This window comes from Anguilla anguilla, chromosome 9 (assembly GCF_013347855.1).
Source record: "Anguilla anguilla isolate fAngAng1 chromosome 9, fAngAng1.pri, whole genome shotgun sequence".
In the NCBI taxonomy this organism is placed as follows: Eukaryota; Metazoa; Chordata; class Actinopteri; order Anguilliformes; family Anguillidae; genus Anguilla; species Anguilla anguilla.
The window spans coordinates 49,597,807-49,618,317 of NC_049209.1; the positions used below are offsets into that span (position 1 = coordinate 49,597,807).

The 20,511-nt window shown below is 47.4% G+C and overlaps 1 protein-coding gene across 4 annotated transcripts in view; it reads left to right on the plus strand.

The window, feature by feature from the left end:
• The window catches only part of LOC118235703 (cell adhesion molecule 2-like), a 338,507-nt gene that overhangs the window by 205,927 nt on the left and 112,069 nt on the right, over positions 1-20,511 (plus strand). The gene's annotated exons all lie outside the window — the stretch shown is intronic.

The following is a 20,511-nucleotide window of genomic DNA, read 5'->3' on the forward strand; positions in this document are numbered from 1 at the left end:
GGCAGAGCGTGTGAGAGAGAGAGAATGCGTGTCGGGTGAATAAATACATGAATCAATAATCAGGCCCGGTTCCTCGCCAGCCTGCCCGGGACCGGGGTGGGGGGAGGGGAGAACGGGGGGGGGGGGTGATGGGGAGCCGCCCCCTTCTTCTATCGAGACAAGGTCACGTCCTCCTTAAAGTTAATAAGATTGTTAAGTCCGATGGTGCTTCTCGGGCGGTATAAAAAAAAGGCATAACCCAATTCGGAAGGGGTCAGATAAAGCCTTTAAATATTCATGGCGGACCTGAAACGAAATACGCTTTTATATTCTCGGGGATGTGGCCGCATTAACCGGGGCGCTTTCACCGAACGGCGCTCGGATTAGCCGGAGGACGCTCGCTTCAGAGGCCCGCAAATATAGCATCGCGCGTATTCTATTACTAACGCCGCGGGCAGTGTTACCAGCGCCTTGTAGCGCCGGTCCTGAAATATTGAAGGAATCAATCTGTTTCTTTTTTAGCTTCGGTAACAATCCCACATTGGTCTCCACCGTTTAGGCTCCCTTGTACTGCTCCCTGATTGGCCCAGCCTAAAAATAATATTACATAATATATTTACAATCGTAATTATTTCATGCTGGGGGAAAAAAAAAAAAAATCTACTGTATGTATCCTGAAATAGTATCTGTGGTGCTGTAGTAGATGATCTTTTTCCTTCAGACTCGAGCGTCGCCACGGCGAAGCTCGCCGGTGTGAGCGCGGCGTTTACGAAGTGCGCGGCCCCTCAGCATCGCCGCCCGAATCGAGAGTAATTAACAATACACCAGAAGTGATTACTTCGGAAAATAAAGCAAGCGGGTAATTTGATTCGGGGGAGCGGGGAGGCGTGGTGACACTTAATAAGTTGAAACTTATTAGTTGAAGCATTAATTACTTGAAGCTGTTAATGAACAGTCCCCCCCCCCCCCCCCACTACCCCCCCCCACACACACGCACACAAAAACCCCATGATCATTTTCAACATACTGTTTCGGAAAATATTAAATGTCTTCATCTCGGACTACGATGCATTATTAGATTGCGTTCTCAATTCGCAGCTGGGAATCATGAGGTCATCTGCATTCTTTGCAATGGCCTGCCATTGGCTATCCATAAGATTCATGCAGATTTTTTTTGTTTCTCTCTTTCTTTGCTTTTTTTTTGGGGGGGGACACACACACAATGCCGAGGGACTCAGGCCTTTAATTTGGGGGGGGGGGGGGGCAGAATCTTAATTGTTTTGTTTGGCGCCCACGTTGGGGCTCCCGGGTTCCGGGGGGGGGGGGGGGGGGGGGGGGGGATCGGGCACTTTTGGCGCCGCTTCTCCGTCCTTTAAGCTCCGCCCCCTGCCAGGACCGCCCGCCGGCGAGGTGAGGGATGGAGTCCGCCGCCGGTCTGATTAAAATTTAAAGAAAAAAAATATTAATGACCCGAACTGTCCTCAGGTTGAGACATACGGCCTCTCTCTCCCTCCCTCTCTCCTTCCTCTCTCTCATTCTCTCCCTCACCCTCTCTCATATGCTCTTGCACTTTCTCTCTCCCCTTCTCCCTCTCTCTCTCCCTCCCTCCTCTCTCTCTCTCTCTCTGCCTCCCTCTCTCTCCCTCCCTCTCGCTCTTTCTTCTCCCCCACCCTCTCTCCCTCTCCCTCTTTCTCGCTCCTCCTGGCCCTTTGATGAAGTCACCTGACGGGCCAGGTCCAGGTGCGGGGGATAGCGTTAGACTGTGGCTGGACAGGTGGCAGTGTGTGAGAGGACAGTTTTGAGCCCCCGTAATGAGAGAGGGGCCAACTGCTCCTCCATCTGCCGCAGAGAGGGACGCTGCCGACCATTAAATCACATCTCAAAGTTACGCTCCCGAACTCCCTCTCTTCTGTCTCTTTCACTCTCTCTCTTCTGTCTCTTTGACTCTCTCGCCTACTCCCTCTGTTCTCTCTCTCTCTCTCTCTTCTGTATCTTTCAGTCTCTCGCCTACTCCCTATGCTCTCTCTATCTCTCTCTCTCTTCTGTCTCTTTCACTCTCTCTCTTATGCCCTCTGCTCTCTTTCTTCTGTCTCTTTCAGTCTCTCTTTCAATCCGACCCCCCTCTGATCTCTCCCTATCTCTCTCTCTCTCTCTCTCTCTCTCTCGTGTCTCTTTCACTCTGTCCTACTCCCTCTGCTCTCGTTTTCCTTTCTCTCTCTCACACTCACGCATCCCCATTCTGGTGTCCTTCTCCCTCTCTCTCTCACTCTCTTCCTCTCCCTCTCTCTTTCTCTCTTTATTATTTTTACTCATGAATATTTAATGACCGTAAAGGAGATGTTTGTTGCCACAGGATTGCAGCGTAGCAGGCCTGTCATTAAGAGTGAGAATAACGGGCTGAGAGGACATGGCTTATGATAAAAAATAACGTAAAATAAGCTGTGTGAAATGAACCACGCCCTGTTCCAGTCCCTGCCCTAGCCGTGTTTCCAGCGCCGGTTATTCCGTGTGATGTAAACGGCGTCCTGTTTCCCGGGGGCCGAGCTCCGTTTCCCCTTCGCGTCGAACGGGGCGGGGTTACGATTGACGTTCAGGGGGGCGAGAGCGGCGGTGACAGGCTCCGCCCCCCTCTCCCTTGCGAGCGTGCGCCTCGCAGCCGAATCGCTCCCCGCCTCTCCGCCCCGACCTCTGCGGTGCTTTCGCCCCTCGTCTGCCCCTCCCTCCCTCCCCCCTCCCCAAACACTCCCCTCCCTCCCCCCTCCCCAAACACCCCCCTCCCTCCCCTTCCCCAAACACCCCCCTCCCTCCCCCCGCTTGTTTCACATACGTGCCCCTGTCAGGCCAAAGCCGCCTGCCAGGAGGGCACTGAGTGACACGGAATGGCTGCGTGCGAACGAGTAGGCGTCGCTCGGGATTATGGGTAACGAGCGGGTTCTTCTTCGTTGGTAACGGGGCGGAGAGGAGGGCCGATGCGGCGACGTCTCCCAGAGCTGTGGTTCGGGGTTCGAGGTTCAGGGTTTGAGAGGGGTGGGTTTCGGTGTCAGCTGTCTGCCCCTGCCTGCTGTTTGACTGGGGAGGGGGGGGGGGGCGTACCAAATGTTCGCCGCGACAGACGATTTAACACTGGGCGGGGCGGCGGCCAGAATCACAAACGCATCCGTTTTGTGTTTCACGGCCAGATTTTGAGCGCGTTTAAGAGCAAGAGGCTCTCCAGACTCTGTCAGTAGTGGGTCAATGACGTATATAATTATTTTAACACTAGATGCTGGTGAAAATTTGAAAACAATAATACAGGGCACTGAGAATTTGATGATAATAACCAGAATGTCCAGTTCAGTTTTGAGCGTGATTTCAAATTTTGATTTCCTTTAAAATAAGCCAGTAATTTCCTGACCCAGGTCTGGTCTCTACAAGCATACTGATTTTTAAAAAGCTCACGTAGGTAACAGTTAGTCAAAAGAGATTTAGCTGCCCCAATAAACCTTTATTTGATGAGGGGGTCCCGGGGGCAGATCTTTTTGATATGTGCAATTGCTTAACACGTCACGTCAAACATAGGCCCGGATTCGCATTTGAATGCAGATCTGATTATGGTAAATGCTACTAGCGCGGTCATGTAGTCGCCCTAGGGAATCGCGTCAGGTTAACGGCATCACACAAGACGTATTATCGTCGTCGCAGATGCGCGGATAGCTTCGGTCTCGCGCGTCCATAGATCTCGCTGTTTATTTCCGGAGCGCGCAGAGACAGACAAAGAGATTAAACTGGTTTCCCTTTCCATTTCACTCCAGCTCTTGGTGCCAGATCCGGTGGCGTTTCGAAAAAGAAACAACCGAGATCTTATTAATCAAATTAATTAAGCCCAGGGCAACCGCGCGAAAAAAAAAATAAAATAAAATAAAAAAGCAGACGCACCCGGTCGGAGTTGCCAGCGATCGCACCGGGCGAGCATGGGAATTCGGGAAACTGCGAAGGGGGAGTGCGCCGCGGGGAGACATTTTGGATCGGCGTTCAGGGGGAGGCTGAAGCCACCGCGTTCTGCTCCGGGGGGGGGGGGGGGGGGTTAACTGGAGATTTGCCAGTCGAGGCCCGGGTGGGCGTGTGGGAGTCCCAGGGGGCCCCGCCATTGGTTAAGCAGCCTCAGGAGAAAAGGAAAGCGGTTGGCGCTAAGACTACAGAAGCCAAACAGTCTGTTAGCGGGAAGTGGCTGCCTTACCATACCTTTTTAGCATAACCTGGCGCTTCTACAGTACATAGACCCCCCTGGTGAAGAGATGTTGATTATTGTACATTGTCCTTGGCAACCAGCTAAGTAACAGGAACAAATAAATACAAAGGAAGGCTTAATGGCTGATATGTGTTTGTTTGTAGAGGACCGGTTATGAGCAGGTGGTCACATACGGTTAGCCGTTCACGGGCGATGTTTTCCAGAGGGAGTCAAATGACCTCGGGGGCGGGCGCGGGGGGGTGAAGGAGGGGGGGGAAACAAACTCCCCATTTGAGTAAGTGAAGCTGAACTCTGGGGAAATGGTGGGATGCGGAGAATAGCGGGCCATTAAGCACGTTGGAGAAAATAGGCCGATGGTTTTAAATGGGGGAGGCGGGGGGAGCGGGTGGAAATTGAGGTCATGTGACGGCCAGCTCTGTCCTTTACAGGAACGGTGCTGGAGCCGCCCAGTTTCCATGACGGCAAGTTTAGTCAGAAATGTTTTTGCTTCTGATTCTGGCTGCGATAAACACACACACACACACACACATATATGTATATGTATTTAGTTTATGGTTTTTTTGCCATGGATTTCAGATTTCAGAGACATTTCTCCACCAAAGTGATTCAGACTACAAAACAACATGCTATGTTACCTGCGGATAATCTCCATCTTTGTGTTAAATAAATTCTTCTGAGAAAATTCATATGGATTTATAGATCTGTAAACAATGTACTATTCTTGAATTCATATTTTGGGGGATGATTCTCCTGAATACATTGCAATAGGCAAACTACATAAATTAATTTATTTATTTATTGTAGAAAACACAGTAAGAAGGATGAACAGCAGTGTTGGTCATTAGCAGGGAAATGGGATTTTCTGTAGCAGGGATTGAGCACTCTCTTACAAACACACACACGAGCACACACCCATGCATGTGCACAAACACACACACACAAAAGTGCGCACACACGCACACCAACACATACATACACATATGCACAGACTCACACACATGCGAATGCACACACACTCACAGACACACACACGCACACACACACACACACACACAAACATGCCAGCTGGAAGGAATTTATTTGTAGCGCGCCACAATTTGTGTACCAACCCCAATGTATGACTTCTGTTCATCTTCTGTGAGACGTGCATATGTTTCTCTGAATCCAGTTAAAATCTTTCCGCAGTAACTCCATGAAGCCGAATAAAATATTGATTATTTTTTATATGTTTGGGCTTGCATAATACCCTTCTTTTTATAGTGAAATTATAAATGCAGTTTAACAGGGATTTTTTTTTCTCTTCGATTATTGTCTCTTGCACATACAAATTGGCAAACATTCTTTTTCAGTAATTTCCATTTCGCTCAGCCAATGGGGTCGCTGATTATAAATAGCGGGAAGTCCGGACAGAACTGTACAAAGCTTCTGCCAAGCCTCTCCTCTGCCCTATTTCACCAACTCTACAGCACTCCTCTTCTTTAGGAAAAGAGAGAAACACAAAGCAAAAAAAAAAAATCCCATCTGATGTTATTCTTTGTGCGTCATGGGAAGAGCTACAGTGTCTGTTTACTGGTAGCAACCATTTAGATAACCCTGGAAAAAAATACTGTTTACCCATAGTGCAGTACTCTGTTATTATGGAAAGTTTTAATTTTTTTAAGTTTTAAAGGTTAATTTTTATATAACCTTTATAGTATTTAACCAAGCAGGTCACTTACTGTAAGAACAAATTCTTATGTGCAAGGCTGACCAATATGTATTAAATTCAGGCCACTGGTAGTGCGTTGAAGTGCCTTCTGTAGATGTTTGAAGTTGAATAAGTAAGGTGATGCGTGACGTGTGTGATGCTCTTAAGCCATGTTTTATTTAGAGTGTTATATTGGGCATCGTGTGAAATGCATACTGGTATAAAAAAAGCCATCAGTGCTCTGGCTTAAAAATCGTCACACAAACACGCGGCATGCAGACACGCACAAGAAAACAGTCGCAAAGCGCACGCGTGCACACAGACTAGCATGCTATCGCAAAGCGCACGCGTGCACACAGACTAGCATGCTATCGCAAAGCGCACGCGTGCACACAGACTAGCATGCTATCGCAAAGCGCACGCGCGCACACAGACTAGCATGCTATCGCAAAGCGCACGCGTGCACACAGACTAGCATGCTATCGCAAAGCGCACGCGTGCACACAGACTAGCATGCTATCGCAAGCGCACGCATGCCCATACACACTAGCACACAATCGCAAATGCACACATGCATGCAAGTACACATGCACGCTCACACACACGCGCACTCACATACAAGCACACAACTGCAAGCACACACATGCACGCAAGCACACAAGCACACACACATACAAGCACATGATCGCAAACGAGCACACACACACACACACTCACACAAGCCCAGCTGCCAAATCAGTTTCTCTAAATAGTAACTATTTGCTCTATGTCATTTTCAGTTAATCAGGAAATGCCCATGTCCACAAGCAAGCACTGGTGGAGGTTAGAATGAATCACAAAAAAAAAAAAAACAGAAAAACTATCCCCCATACAGCTCATTCCTCCCAGAGAGAGTTCTTCTTCTCTTGTACCGAGACCCGTGCGCAGCTCTGCTCTCAGAGGTGGCTGCTGGGGCGCTGGTGGTGTGCCAAAGTGCTCACGGGAGCCTTGGTGGCACAGAGGTGCTAATTGAAAGGTTCGAGCCCGTTTAACTGAACTTGACTGTCCATTAAAAGAAGGCACTGGAAGTTAATGTATCATTTTTAAAGGGGGATAAAAGTGTCAATTACCTCCAATGTGTCCGTGCTTTACAAGCTCTTAACCTTTGGGAGTTTCAAAAAAAATATTTAAAAAAACCCACCTACCATGGATTAATGGGGTCAGATGAGAGTTAGAGTAGAAAAGAAAAAAATAGAGATTTTTTTGTGTGAAATTTGTTTTTAAGGGGATATTTAATTGGAATAATCTGAACTTGAGATATTTTTTGAAAGGGTCTTAACGGCCTTTCTTAGAGCCCCTTTTTCTTTGTTATCTGAATTATCAAGGCCAACGTCCCGCACTGCTTTAATCACTGCGGGATATAATGGGGTTGGTACGCTCAGGGATAGAGTTTTGACATTATTCAGCAATGGCGTCTGAAGACCCGCTGAAACTTTCACTCATAAGTGCGAGCGAAAGTCACCCTGGATAAAAGTTTCTTCCAAAAAGTAAAAGTGTCAATGTTAAGGCCGCTGAAACCTGTTGCTCTCCAGTGGAATCGGGTGCATGAATGTCGCGGTGATGCGTTTCGACTCTCACAGTCACCTCCCTGTGCCAAAACTACCATTCGTCATCCAGGGAAACTGGCTCCTCACCGGACTGACATCACCACACACATTAGCGTCAAGCACACACAGTTAGCTCCATTCACCTTTGACCCCCCAAGGTGCGTGTGTGTGTGTGTGTGTGTGTGTGTTTGTGTGGCTGGCTGACCCAGGGGAAGGTGAGCACCTCATTTTGGAACCTTAGGCCCTGAGGTGTCCTCACACCCCGAGAAGCAGAACGTGGGGGTTGGTATGTTACCTTGGCAACCCGACATAAAAAAGCGGGACCTTGTGCTCGGGGGGGCAGGAGGTGACTGCTCCCGCCATTTGAGCCTGATCCACTGGGGAGGACACAGCCTGCTGAGGGCTCCAGTAAGCACAACAGGAGGAGAGGCAGAGTGCTGCCGGAGAATATTTTATTTAACTCATCTTGACGATATGGAAACATTTTTCAGTATTTTCATGGGATACGTTTGTCGACGATACTGACCGAATGAAAATCGCCGGAGATCAATCTGTCGTTAATTGATGCGAATCCGAGACGGGAGGGATGGAGCGGTCGGCCCGAGTCAGGTGGTGCCGCCCTCGTTTCTGACGGCCATGTTGCAACGTGATTGATGTTCGGACCCGCTGTTGCAATAAATCGCAACGATGTTTCCATCTTCTCTTTCTGACTTGAGTGTAATTTCATTGTGCGAACATGTATATATATATATATATATAGAAAGAAATAAATACACGCTACCTATGTGCGCAGCGCTGAGGTGTTTTTTGCTGAGAACGCCGGAGACAAATTGAAAATATTTCAGCGGTTTTTATGTTGACGGGCCCTTCCTATGCTTATTAATTTGTCTGGGGTTCGGGTGACACCTGAATACAAATCGTCGGGACCGAAACCATCTGTCTCGGAAAGGGTTCCGTTTCTCATCTTGTTTCGGGGAGCTGGAGCAGTCAATCAAAGGAACAACCCCCCCCCCACGACTTTATAGTAATGCAAATAAAATAAAATAAATAATATAAAAAATAAACATATCAGGTGATATTTTTCTCATGGGTCCTTTGGAATGGACAGATACACCGCTTTGCTTGTCCTTAGTCCATCAGTAATATCTCTAAGCGCCGAGCTTTTTTTTTGTTATTTCTTCGCCACCAAACAAAGCGCCAGCCGACGTAGGCTTCTCCCAGTCCCCCAGCCCCCCCCGGCCCCCCCTTCCGAGATCCTCGCACCTTCGTTTTCCAGAAACGCGTGGCGCCAAGCTGCCTCTCAGGCGGAAGCTTACGCTAAACCTCCCCGGAAGTTTCCGTGTCCAAGTGGATTCCTCCGCTCAGGCCGCGTTAGCCTTCCCGCTGGCCGAGCGAGTGTGGCGGCGGTGATAAGGAACCGGGACGCGCCGGCGAGCCCCCCCCGTCTCCATGGCGCCCGTCAGAGGGGGGCGGGCGGTCACAGTTTGAGATTGGGGGGGAGGGTGTTTGGCGGAAACTAAATGAAGGTAAGAAAAACATTTCACACTCCTTCTCTCGTTTTATTTTATTTTTTTTCCGTCGGTGCCACTTTGGTTCTCGAGCTTCCGGAAAAAAGCTTTTGTGTTTTTTTTTGAGCGCCGGGCCTAATCCGCTGACCGTGCGCACGGAACACGCGTAGCGTACCCGCCACCGCGTCAGCGAAAGGGCAAGTCGCGCGCGGAGTGGCCCCTGTCGCCTCTCCTCCCTCCTCTAATGGCCTTCCAAAATGTCAGTTAGGATGTCTCGGCCGCCCGCAAGCCGCACCGGCCAATCGCCCCCCGCCTCCGAGGACTCTCGGCCAATCAGAGGAGCGGGAGCCCGTGACCTTTTCCCCTCTGATTTGATTAGTCCTTAAATCAAGGAGGGCCCCCGTGCTGTTCCGTCTCCACTAGCGGGTATGTCAGACCTCCAGATCATTTTAATCCAGAGAAAAACAGGGTTTTATTTCATCAGGGAGGAGGTTTTATAGTTGAATCTATCCCAGCATGCTGCACAGAGACTCCCTGTCCTTTCCTTGACTTGTCATCAAAAAAGGGCGAATAAATTATGCAAATCGTATTCATCCGCTGGACCAGCAGAAAGGCATCGTGGTAATACCAATCGCGCAACCCACCCCCTGCCCCCCACCAATACACACACACACACATACGCGCGCACGCACACACACACACACACAAACCTCACAAGTGGAGCAAACACTTTATCAACATCACACAGCAAGAAGAAGGATAACAGTTCATGTTATTGTTGCTGATAAGCGGAACGATAATACGACAATGAAATCCCCGAGTCTAAATCCTTCTGCTTTGGCTTCGACTTCTAAGATATGTATTTGGACAAAAGGGAATGTTTACTTTGATTTGTTCGATACGGATGGCCATGTCGTACCTTTTTTAAAATCAAGCCAGGAGTATAAGTGCACCTGTAACATTTATTAAGCCACAGCTTTGTGCTAAAAACCGTAGCTGGCCCACACACCAGTTCTTCCTTTCATGCTGTTGCCTGCTGCTAATGTTTATACAGTGAAAATGGGCTTGCAGGAAGGTTCCAATTAATATTGATAGCTGAACAGGGACTGGTTTCATATCCCACCTTATGGCAAGAAAGAAAAGTTATATTATATTTTGCAGTCTCCATCAATGCAATAAAAAATATGAGATTTTTGACGCATATATTTATTCATTTTTTGTATTTTTTTGTGCCTCTGCTGTGACATGCAGTATCTCAACAAACTTTCAGTCATGTTTTTTTTTTGTTTTTTCTGAAGATGTGTGTTTATTTTACCTTGTTTTATTTACTGCGATACTTATTCCCAGGGTGATTTTAGTTTTTTTAATTTCTGAAAGCGTAGCAGATTGTAACTAGGCCGGAACAAATTCTTCCAACAACTTTACTTCAGCGACTCATCATGGAGTCACCAGCCCTTTCCCCTACCACTGCCAAACTGCCTCGGTCAACAGCCAGTCAGAGCAGAGCGTCTTTTACAATTACATCTATGGTAACCGATAAGTGCATCTTTTACAATTACGTCTATGGTAACTCATACAGAGGTCAGTGCTTTATCACTGTAATTAGAATTTCCCTTCCATAAAAAAAAAACTTTATTGTAAAATGAAAATTTTGAAATAAAAGTTATTTATAGTTTCCGGCGGTATAGTATCTTGGCGGTTCACCTGAGGTGAGCCATTATACCTCACCTGCAAACGAAGCGAACTTAACAGCGACATCACACCACGACGGCTGCGTTCGCACGACGACGTCGATGTTCGCAGCCCCTCGAGCTCGCCGCGAATAATCCCGTCAGAGGCGCTAAAACAGGGGGGGTGAGACGATTGTGCGGAGGGAGGAGGAAGCGTGAAATAAAATATATTCGGAAGCGTTAAGAGTGTTTTTACGCAGCGCGCCCGGGTGGGGGCGCTGCATTCCGTCGCTCTGGTCCCGTGGGCCGGGCCAATCAGAGCCCAGCGTTGACGTCATGTGACTGGAGGAAACGTTAAAGTCATGGTCCCTCGACTCACTTAAAGCCATTATAATTTTATATTTTATTTATTTATTTTTTTACCTGCTAAGTGTTCTGGCTGCTAAGACTTTCCATGCAAATTCAAAATGCTTTATTAGCATGATATACACTTGTAAAGGCGCCCACAGAAATACATTATACAACTTTAATGCAGATTAATTAAAATAACTGCTATACCAGCTCACAGCAGCAACCACTATATCAGTAGTAATAATAATAGTATTATATTTTTAGTATTATTATTAAAACCAGCAATAGTAATAATGCAGAATGTTTTTTTTTTCAAAAAAAAAATTGTTATTTCTCTGTTTCTCAGTCACACTCACTCCCCCCGTCTCTCTCTCTCTCTCACTTTCTCCTGTTTCTTCCTCTGTTTCTCTCTCTCTTTTCCCTCCCCTTCTCTCTCTGTCTCTCGCCGTCTGTCCACATCTAACATTTTCAGTCGTGCCATTTAGCACGGGGGTGCGGGGGGGGGGCAGATTAATTTGCCATCGCCGATATCGCCGGGCCCCATTAACGGGGGCCGAGCATTACGGGCGGAACGGGGGGGGCATCGTTAGCCGGATAATTACCGGAGATAACTCGCCGTGACGTAACGGCCGGGGGAAAGGGCCGGGGTGTTTCCGGCGGCAGAAAGGCCAGCCGTTAAATAACCGACGCCGACCTCAACCCCCGGTACGAACTCTGGAAACGGCGGGAAACCTGTTTCTGCGAGGCGGAGTCACATCGTTGCCATGGCGATCTCGTCGATCGACTCGCGTGAGACCTTTTTGAGCCAAAATGAAGGCGCTGAAAGTCTATGACAGGGATTCGGCCCACATTTGTTTTAAGTTTTTGTGGAGCGAAGAAGGCCAGACCTGGCACACTGACAAAAAAAACAAAGAGATGAACTCTGTGACTCACTTCTCAGCAGAGGCCGTGTATTATGAACATAATTTATGTGTCCTGACTGAACTCAGTCTGGGTGCTTCAGCTCTTTTGGGTCCATTCGCTATTTAAAGTGCGGCGGGGGAAACGGCCGCAGCCATTACCTGTCCACACGCCGCCCGCCCCTCTTTAGTTTAGTCCCCGTCCAGACATCGGTCAGATAGAATAAAATGCGCTATTGAGTCCGGACGAAGGATGGTTTCGCCTTTCGTTTCCACAGGCCGTAAAGCATGCTCGTCTGTCCCTCGGGCTTGTTTTCAGAGCCGTGGCGGTCGATACCGCTTCAGATGCTTCGAAGTATCGATCGCCGATGAGCGGAGAGTCAAGGTGGATGTGCCTGGCAATTATTACCAGGAAGGAAAAAAAAAAATATATATATATATATATATATATATATACAGCCTTTAAATTTTTCGGCCTTTTAAGTTGTTGAGGTATTTATGTTTCGATTATTTTGATATTGGTGATTGACATTCCACTGACTAATATGTCAAACGAATAATAATCATCAACATCTTCGTCTTTATCACTACCATCGTCACTATTATTGTTTTCGTACAGAAAAATATGTAAATTTTTAAGCGTGCTGGAGCCACAGAAGATTCTTGGAAAACTGCCGAATCTGTCAACGGGCGCTCTCGCACACGCCCACAAGCACGGCCTTTACCTGTAGGCTCCGCCTCCTCGCGGCCATTTTTCGTTAAAAATGTTCGGTCGTTTCGGCTCCCCGATTTTTATCCTCGCGCGCTTGATCCACCGCACAGCGCGGGCGGCGCAAAAGAAAAGAGCGTTTAACGGCAAATGAACGATATCTTTCGCCGAAGAGCGCCCCTGATAGAAGAACTCCTGTGGCGATGAACTCCTTCGAGTGTAAGTCTTTAATTTGGGCCGGTGACGATTTATCTCAGTTGAATTGGTTCAGAAATCTGGCTCTTTGTCGAAAGTTTTCATTTGCTGTGATTGCTTTGCGCAGCTCCTTACCGGTTTGACAAAGAACAGGAATGGCTTAATCTTATAACCGGAGAAATTGAGAAGGACAGCAGGAAGTCCACCGGTAACAAATAAGAAAATCTCCCAAAAAATAAAAAATAAAAAGAACGGCAAAGTCTTAGGATGAGGTGTGCCCTTATCTCTGTGTTTAAAAAAAGTTCAATAATTAGAAAGAAATTGAAGATGTGTGCATATACCAAAAATATCGAAAGATTGAGCAAACACCCAGCCGTCTTAATCAGGTTTAGAATACACCGCTCATGACCTTGTGCTGATACAGGTAAAGATAATCAGATAAAGGCGTTTGCATGGCCCATTTCAATAATCAGAGTATTGCCATAATCGAGGTAGGATCAGTGCACATGCAAATGGACACCATGTTAGCAGAGGAACACTGTGAATGCTGCATTTATTATATACAGGTGTATATATATATATACACAGTATATACTGCTACAGGCTCTGCTGATGACTAACGCAACCAGCTCTCCAGAAGTCACGATTTTTCACCCCCTCAGCCCTGTTCATCCGCCCCCGCAGCCAGTTTTTAAAAAAGAATAAAAAAATCAATTTAAAACGGAACACCGCACATCAGTGCATCTTTATTCTCTGTGGCGAGCTGATACGTACCTACGTCCAGCGATTGATTTTCGGGGGGGCGTTCCGATGTGCAGAGAACCCTTTGGCGAGCACGTCTCCAAAGGCGTCCGGGAGCCTCGATGTAAAAAAAACAGAGGAACTGTTTTATTTTGAGCCGCGGTGTGAGATTGATGCGTAAAATGGCGCGTTATTGTTTGTTCTTCTGAAAGAAATTGCCTGGTGCTCTTTAAAATTCTTATTGGATTTTCTCCCCCTTGCCTTGCAACAGAAGACTCATCTAATGCCAGAGACATCCGCAATGAAAAAAAAATCCATCCCTCTTTCCTCTGATTTCTGTAGTCTTAATAAAGTATTCATGTTATCGTGGCATCACAGAATAGACGTTATCTGTTTGTTTTGCGACGGGTGGGGCTTGTGTTGTGAATTCAGCTTACCAGGGTTTCAGCGTTTTTGTTTGAAAACAGACACTGTTCACAATCTCAAGGTAACTTTTTTTTTCCAAGTCAGCGTGCTCGTACTGTTTTGATCTGAAAACTCCAGGGGTGCGAAAGGGGTTTTCTGTTTTGGGAATATTGAGAAAGGAGAAAGGATCACAGATGCTAGACTCATTCTGGCCTGCTGGGACGGCGTGTCTGATGCAAGTTCATTGCAAATTGCAAAATAACTTCCATTGCATTCCGTTGCGGAATGGGCAGCCATTGTGGCTCGTGAGTTGCCTTTAAAATGGTCTCGTGTGCGGAAGCAAAACGGCCATTTTTTTCTTTTGTCTTCAAACAAATGATGGAGTTTGGAAAATGATAATGGAATTGCTGCCTAATAACATAATTGCCACAAGCTTCACATCACATTTAATAAGTGCCATATAAGCCTGCCATAACAACCACATAAAGTATTAATAAAGTATTAATACCAAAAAGGATGATAACACAATATTTCATTGCTTTGAGGGGTTTGTTTTTTCGTTCTGTCGACTGTGTGCGCGCGTGCGTTATTAATGCATCTCAACATATAATATCAGCATGTGTATGTTCTGTAGTTTCCTGTGTATAAAAAAGGTTGACTTGCCCATTTACCTGAATGCCAGATGGCCAACAATGAACTGCATGTGCAAATGCCACTAATCTGTGAGACTTTCTCTTGGGTATTTTCTAGTCATGTTTTGTCTTCGAGTGTAGAAAAAGAGCTCAGCAGGAACCTAACTGGACTAAATGTCAGTTTTGTAGATTAGAGTAGGCCCCCCCCTCCCCCCCCCCCTCCTTTCTGTCGGGTTATTCACCCATTTCTTTTTTTTTTCTCTCCTCCAAACGATCTCATCCACCTGAAGCCTTAATTACAGAAGTAGCCCTAGCAACTGGCACGAGGCATTTTGTGCCTCATTATGTTTGCAGGCAGCGGACGGGGCTGACAATTAGTTTAGTCACTTTTTGCCGTAATTGTTCCGGCTCTCGGTGCTTAAAAAGTAATCTGCTGAAAAATGCGCTCTGGTCGGTTCATTCCCGCGTCAGCCACCCTGGGGGTGGGGGTGGGGGTGCGGGGATCACCGCTAGGGCACCGCGTCGAAAAAACGGCAACCTGTTCCTGTACACGGTTAAAAAAAAACTTCGTGGGAAATGAACTTTGCCAAACTTTTCTCTTTTTTTCTGCTAATGCTTAATGAGGATGACGTGTGGGGAGCTGCTAGATCTTCGGGTAAAAGCGTCTGCCAAACGTAGTGTAATGCTACCAGAGGGTATTTTTAGGCGGGAATAGCGGTGTCGTCGGTGCACGCAGATAGACTCACGGTGATTATATATTCCGTGGCCTTTTCCCGGTGTACTTCCTGTCAGTCAGTCGGGGGTGGGGGGGTGGGAGCCGCGTATGAGGAGGACGGCGTTCCCTGGCGGCTCTCCGCCCGCGTCGGGGGATTTCTGACGCGCTCCGTGATGAAGACCGCACGAAGGCGTCGGCACACTGTCTCCGGTGACAGGGAGCGTCTCCCCTGACGGACGCGGTAACCGTGGCGATTCGGTATTATCACGGCGGCTATTAAAAGCCCGCCCGCTGCCGCGCTCCGAGTGAATGGCGGGAGGGTGCCCACCGTCCCGGGGGGGCCCCTTGGTTTGGGAAGGGTGGGGGGGCCGCATTGTGTCTAATCTTTAGCAGGGGGGGGAGCTTTCTCATGCAAATGGCCTTGATTTGGAGGGAAAAGAAATGCCAACGTCGTGAATGATGTGGGGGTTTGATTAGCAAGGGTGGGGGTTGGGGGGGGGTGGCGGGGAATCCTCTGTGGTTATTTCCATACTTTGAAACGGGGTCTCTCTCTCCCTCTCTCGCTCACTCCCTCTCTCTCTCCATCTCTCACTCACTCCCTCTCTCTCTCCATCTCTCACTCACTCCCTCTCTCTCTCTTCATCTCATGGCGCAGTCCAGTTTGCGCTCCCCTCTCTCTTCCGCGTGCGTAAAGCTGAGGCAAATGGACGCTGTCCCTCGCGATGCCAGAGAACGGCGTTCAGCCCCACGCGGCATCTACGCTGCTCCCCACGAAACCGCATTCAAAGTCAACCCGCCACTTTAACGTAATAATGGCCGCTTGCGCGTAGCGACACAGACAGGCTTCCGCCGGGGAACCTGTGGCGAGTGCCGGCGGTTGCCGGGGTCCTGTTGCCGGGACTACGGGCCCCGCGTAAGAAAATTCGGCGGGGTGAAAAGGTCACGCTCCTCGATACCGCCGGCCCTGTTTTTTTCTGGCAGGTGGGGCGCTCGGGGGAGTTTGAGTCAGCGGGTGGGGGGGGGGGGGGTAGGTCAGCAGATGGCCTGAGCCACGCCTCCAGGTATTAATGCTTAATTACCTGTGCCCCATTCGCACATTATCACGGTGACAATAAAGAGTGGAGGTGAGGAGGGGGTGGGGGGATGGGGGGGTAGAGGGGAAACTGGGTCGAAAATGACTGAAACATCACCGGACCCGCTGAGCTTCCATCTGCGGCGGGACGTCAGGTTGCATCGACGCGCTCCCGTGACTACGCCCCCACCCCCCCCTACACCCCATCCCTGCCCCCGCCCCTGCCCCCCTTCGGCCCCTCCCCACGGTATCTTCATTACTGTCGTTATCAGCGTTTCTTTAGTAACACAGCTGGGTCAAATGTAGTTCCATAAAGAGCAAGGGACAGGTTTGATACGCCCCTGTCTCTTACCCACAGGCCTTTGCTGTTGTCACCTGCAAGACAAAGCAGATACACTGTACTATGCTCAGTGCACAGATCGGAGCCTGTGTATCGCAAATGCAAAAGAAGCTCGATACATTATGTGCATTTTTTTTAAGCTGTTTATTGTGCGTCCAATCAAATACCGGCTCTGAAGAAGACCGTCTGCACCTGTACGGAATATTCAGGGCTGCAGAATCAAATTTATCACACCTGTTGGTTTGATATAACAGCCGTGAAATGCTAATTTTCGTATGGTAGAGGGTCGCTTCGCGTGGAAAAGCAAGCATGTCTCACTCAGACAGAAAATGTATGTTTTCTGTTTATTTTATGCATGGCTTACCAGAATAAAAGGTAAAGTATTTCCACGGCAAAACTAAGCTAGGACTGAGTGTCATTTTCTGGGTCGGTTTTTTTATTTATTTTATTTTATTTCTTTCCGTTCCATATTTTGAACAGACGAATATCAACTCAGATCCAGGGCTGCACTTCACCCCTCCTCCCACTGCCTCCATCTTCCCTACCTGGGTGATGTCAATCATGGCATCGCCACGGTTACCGGTGACACTCAGGGTTCCGCATTTGCATTTTACCCACTTAGCAGACGCTCTTATGCAAGGCTTCCGTTCTTTTGCATAAAATCCATTTGCACAGCTGGATATTTTTACTGGGGCGATTTGGGCTAAGTGCCTCGCTCGAGGGTGCGATGGCAGTGCCCCCCACCCGGGAACCAGGCCTGGGAGTTACCGGCCCGGGTCCTTTTTAAGCGTTATGTCACTCTGCCTTGCCGGTCCCTGTCCGGATCGTCGGAAGGCGTGTCACACTGGAACCCCGGCGGGGCGGTTCTTCTGACCGCCCCACCTCACCTCTTTGTTTAATGGCGGACCGGGAACTTTTTTTTTTTTTTTTGCTCACTCGTGGTTCTGTGCAGTCAGCAGAGCCAAAAATATATCCCTTTGCATTTGTGCTTCTCCGTGAGGTGCACAAAATGGCTGGAAAGGAGAGGGAATGGCAATACAGCTACAGTTATAGTGATTGGATAACTGAGGTGAGGTCACTATAGCTACAGCTACATTTACAGTGATTGGATAACTGAGGTAAGGGTAGTATAGTTACAGTTACAGTGATTGGATAACTGAGGTAAGGGTTGCTATAGCTACAGCTACAGTTATAGTGATTAGATAAATAACTATTAATGAGTGGTGGCTGCTTGAGAATGCATATATCTCTTTAATGGCTGCATTCAGTGGTTTTGCAAAGTAAATAGTGTATTTTGAAGATTTGTGTTTGTTTTGTTTGCTTAGGTACTTTTGAGAACTGAGATATAGAAATAATACACTGGGTCAGAAAAAGGTTGTTAGAAGTATTGATACAGCTATCTAATAAATGATAGAACAGGAACCCCTTTAGTTCTGGTAATGAGTACATTCAAACCTATTTCAGTTGAATACGTTATAAAGCTACTTACTTACATGACATCAATAGCAACTTAACTGCAATTAGGATTTAAGTAAACAGATATCAATAAAGAAAGTAATGGCATAATGATTCGGTCTCCACTGGATTTTCAAACAAGCTTTAATTTGAATAATTATCGAGAACAGAAAAAAAAAATCATTAGCAGGGACTTCTGTGTGAGAATTAATTAACTGCTGATGTTTTATGACCGTGTGTTTTGTGGTCATGGAGAGAGTGGGCTCTGGGATCTGTGTATGTTGTACATTGTGTGTATTTGTGCTTTGTCTATGTTGTATACATGTAGCTACTGTACCAACACATACCAAGTGGTTATGTAATAATAAATTAGGCGTATTGCTTTATCCTACTAAGGTACAGTTTTCGAACAGGGATGGACAAACTTATCCAAAAAGGGCCAGTGTGGGTGCAGGTTTTTTTGTTTTAGCCCAGCACTAAGACACCTGATTTTACTTAACAAAGCCTTGATGGAAGGCCATGATTAGCCAAGCAGTTGAAGTGTTTTAAAGAAGAGTTTGTATTTCTAACAGAGCCATACAGAGCTGGGATTACCAATCCTATTAGGCACTTCAAATGTGGAGAAAATAGGGGTAAAAACTTAACAAGTAATAGTAAAACAAGTGGGGCATTATGTCCGTTTCCAGTGTTTGGTTTCCTCATTTTTTTTATTTTGCATCTTGCCCTTCTTCCCCGTGAAGTGTTCTGGAGTCTCATCTGGTTCTGTCCTGCGGTACGTATCCTCTGTGCCTGAGCCGACGCCATTTTGCATCTCCAGTGGATGAACATGCATCCAAATCGAGGGGAAAAACAAACCTCTAAATAGGTCCCATCTGCGTCCCAGCCCCAGAAAGGCAGTCAGGTGTGGCGCGGGTTTTGTGATGGGTGAAAGTGGTTCATTTTTTATTTGTCTATGTGTAGAAAATGCCTCTTTTTTTCCACTCCCTTGTAAATGTCAGATTTAATAGCGATGAATGATTTGAGGCTGCTGCGAAAAGGTAGTCAAACTGGAGATAATCGGCCTTTACGAATGCAGGTAAATTAACAGAAATAATAAAGGTAGTCGGGTGAATCGTATATCATTGATGATGTTCATATTTTATATGCATTTAAATGCATGCTTTTCATTTTATAGTAGGAGCCAGAATGTCATTTGTAATTAAAAACTACAGGCATTCGCTCTTTAGCATCTTCAGATTCATTGGTGTTAATTTAACTCTAAAATGGAGTTCAAGAGGCATAAAATGTGCTCATTCAAAGTTAAATGTTTTCAAAGTTAATTTAACCAAGGTCATATTACTCTGTTTTTGTTTTTCTAAGTTGGAGCACTCAGTGTATAACCCCAATGAAGGATTCTACAGTACAGAGAGTCCTTGGTATATAATTCTATGTACAACCACCTGTGAGAGGTCCCATGTGTAGCATTTATTAGGGAGGTCTTCATGGAGCTTTGATTAGGGAAATCTCCATGTATTCTTCATTGGGGAAATCTCAGTGGAACATTTATTAGGGAGGTCTTCATGGAGCTTTGATTAGGGAAATCTCCATGTATTCTTCATTGGGGAAATCTCAGTGGAACGTTTATTAGGGAGGTCTCCTTGGAACGATAATTAGGAGGATCTCCGTGGAACCTTAATTAGGAGGGTCTCTGTTGAGCCTTTATTAAAGTGGTCTCTTTGGAACCTTTCTTTAGGGAGGTCCCCTTGGAACCTGTACTGAAGCATTTTTCAAGTGATCTAGATAGAACATAGAACCGTGGTCCATACCAAAGAACCCTTCCAGAACTCTTTCTTGTCAGAGTGTGGCATTCTAAATGCCCTTACTCAACCCTGATGCCGTCTGAGGGCCAGCTGAGAGTTGGTCTGCAGGGTTTTCCCTGCTACAGTTGGAGCAGACACACTTAATTCTGTAGTGCTGGGGCAGGTCACTGTTCTGAGGCCCTTGCTGTTTATAGTACCCGGACACACCATCCAGAGCAGCCCCCGGGTACGATTTTTTCGAAAAACAATTCTCATGCCCCCCCCCCCCCCCCCCCCCCAGCTCTTTATAGTGTCCCGTCTGGACGTGTTTAAGCGGCGGTACGGAGGGCGCGTACATCAATCAGTAAAAACGCGTCGCGCGCGTGACTCATATCTATTTCATGGGGACGGACGGCGCGATCGATACGCCTGGCTGATTAAGGTCTGCCAGCTCTCGGCAGCTTGTCGTTAGCGCGGGGGGGGGGGGACGGAAGCGAGGGGGCGGGGTGGGGTGGGGGGGCGGTCATGTGATCCGATTTCGCAGTTGCGGGCAGAAATCCC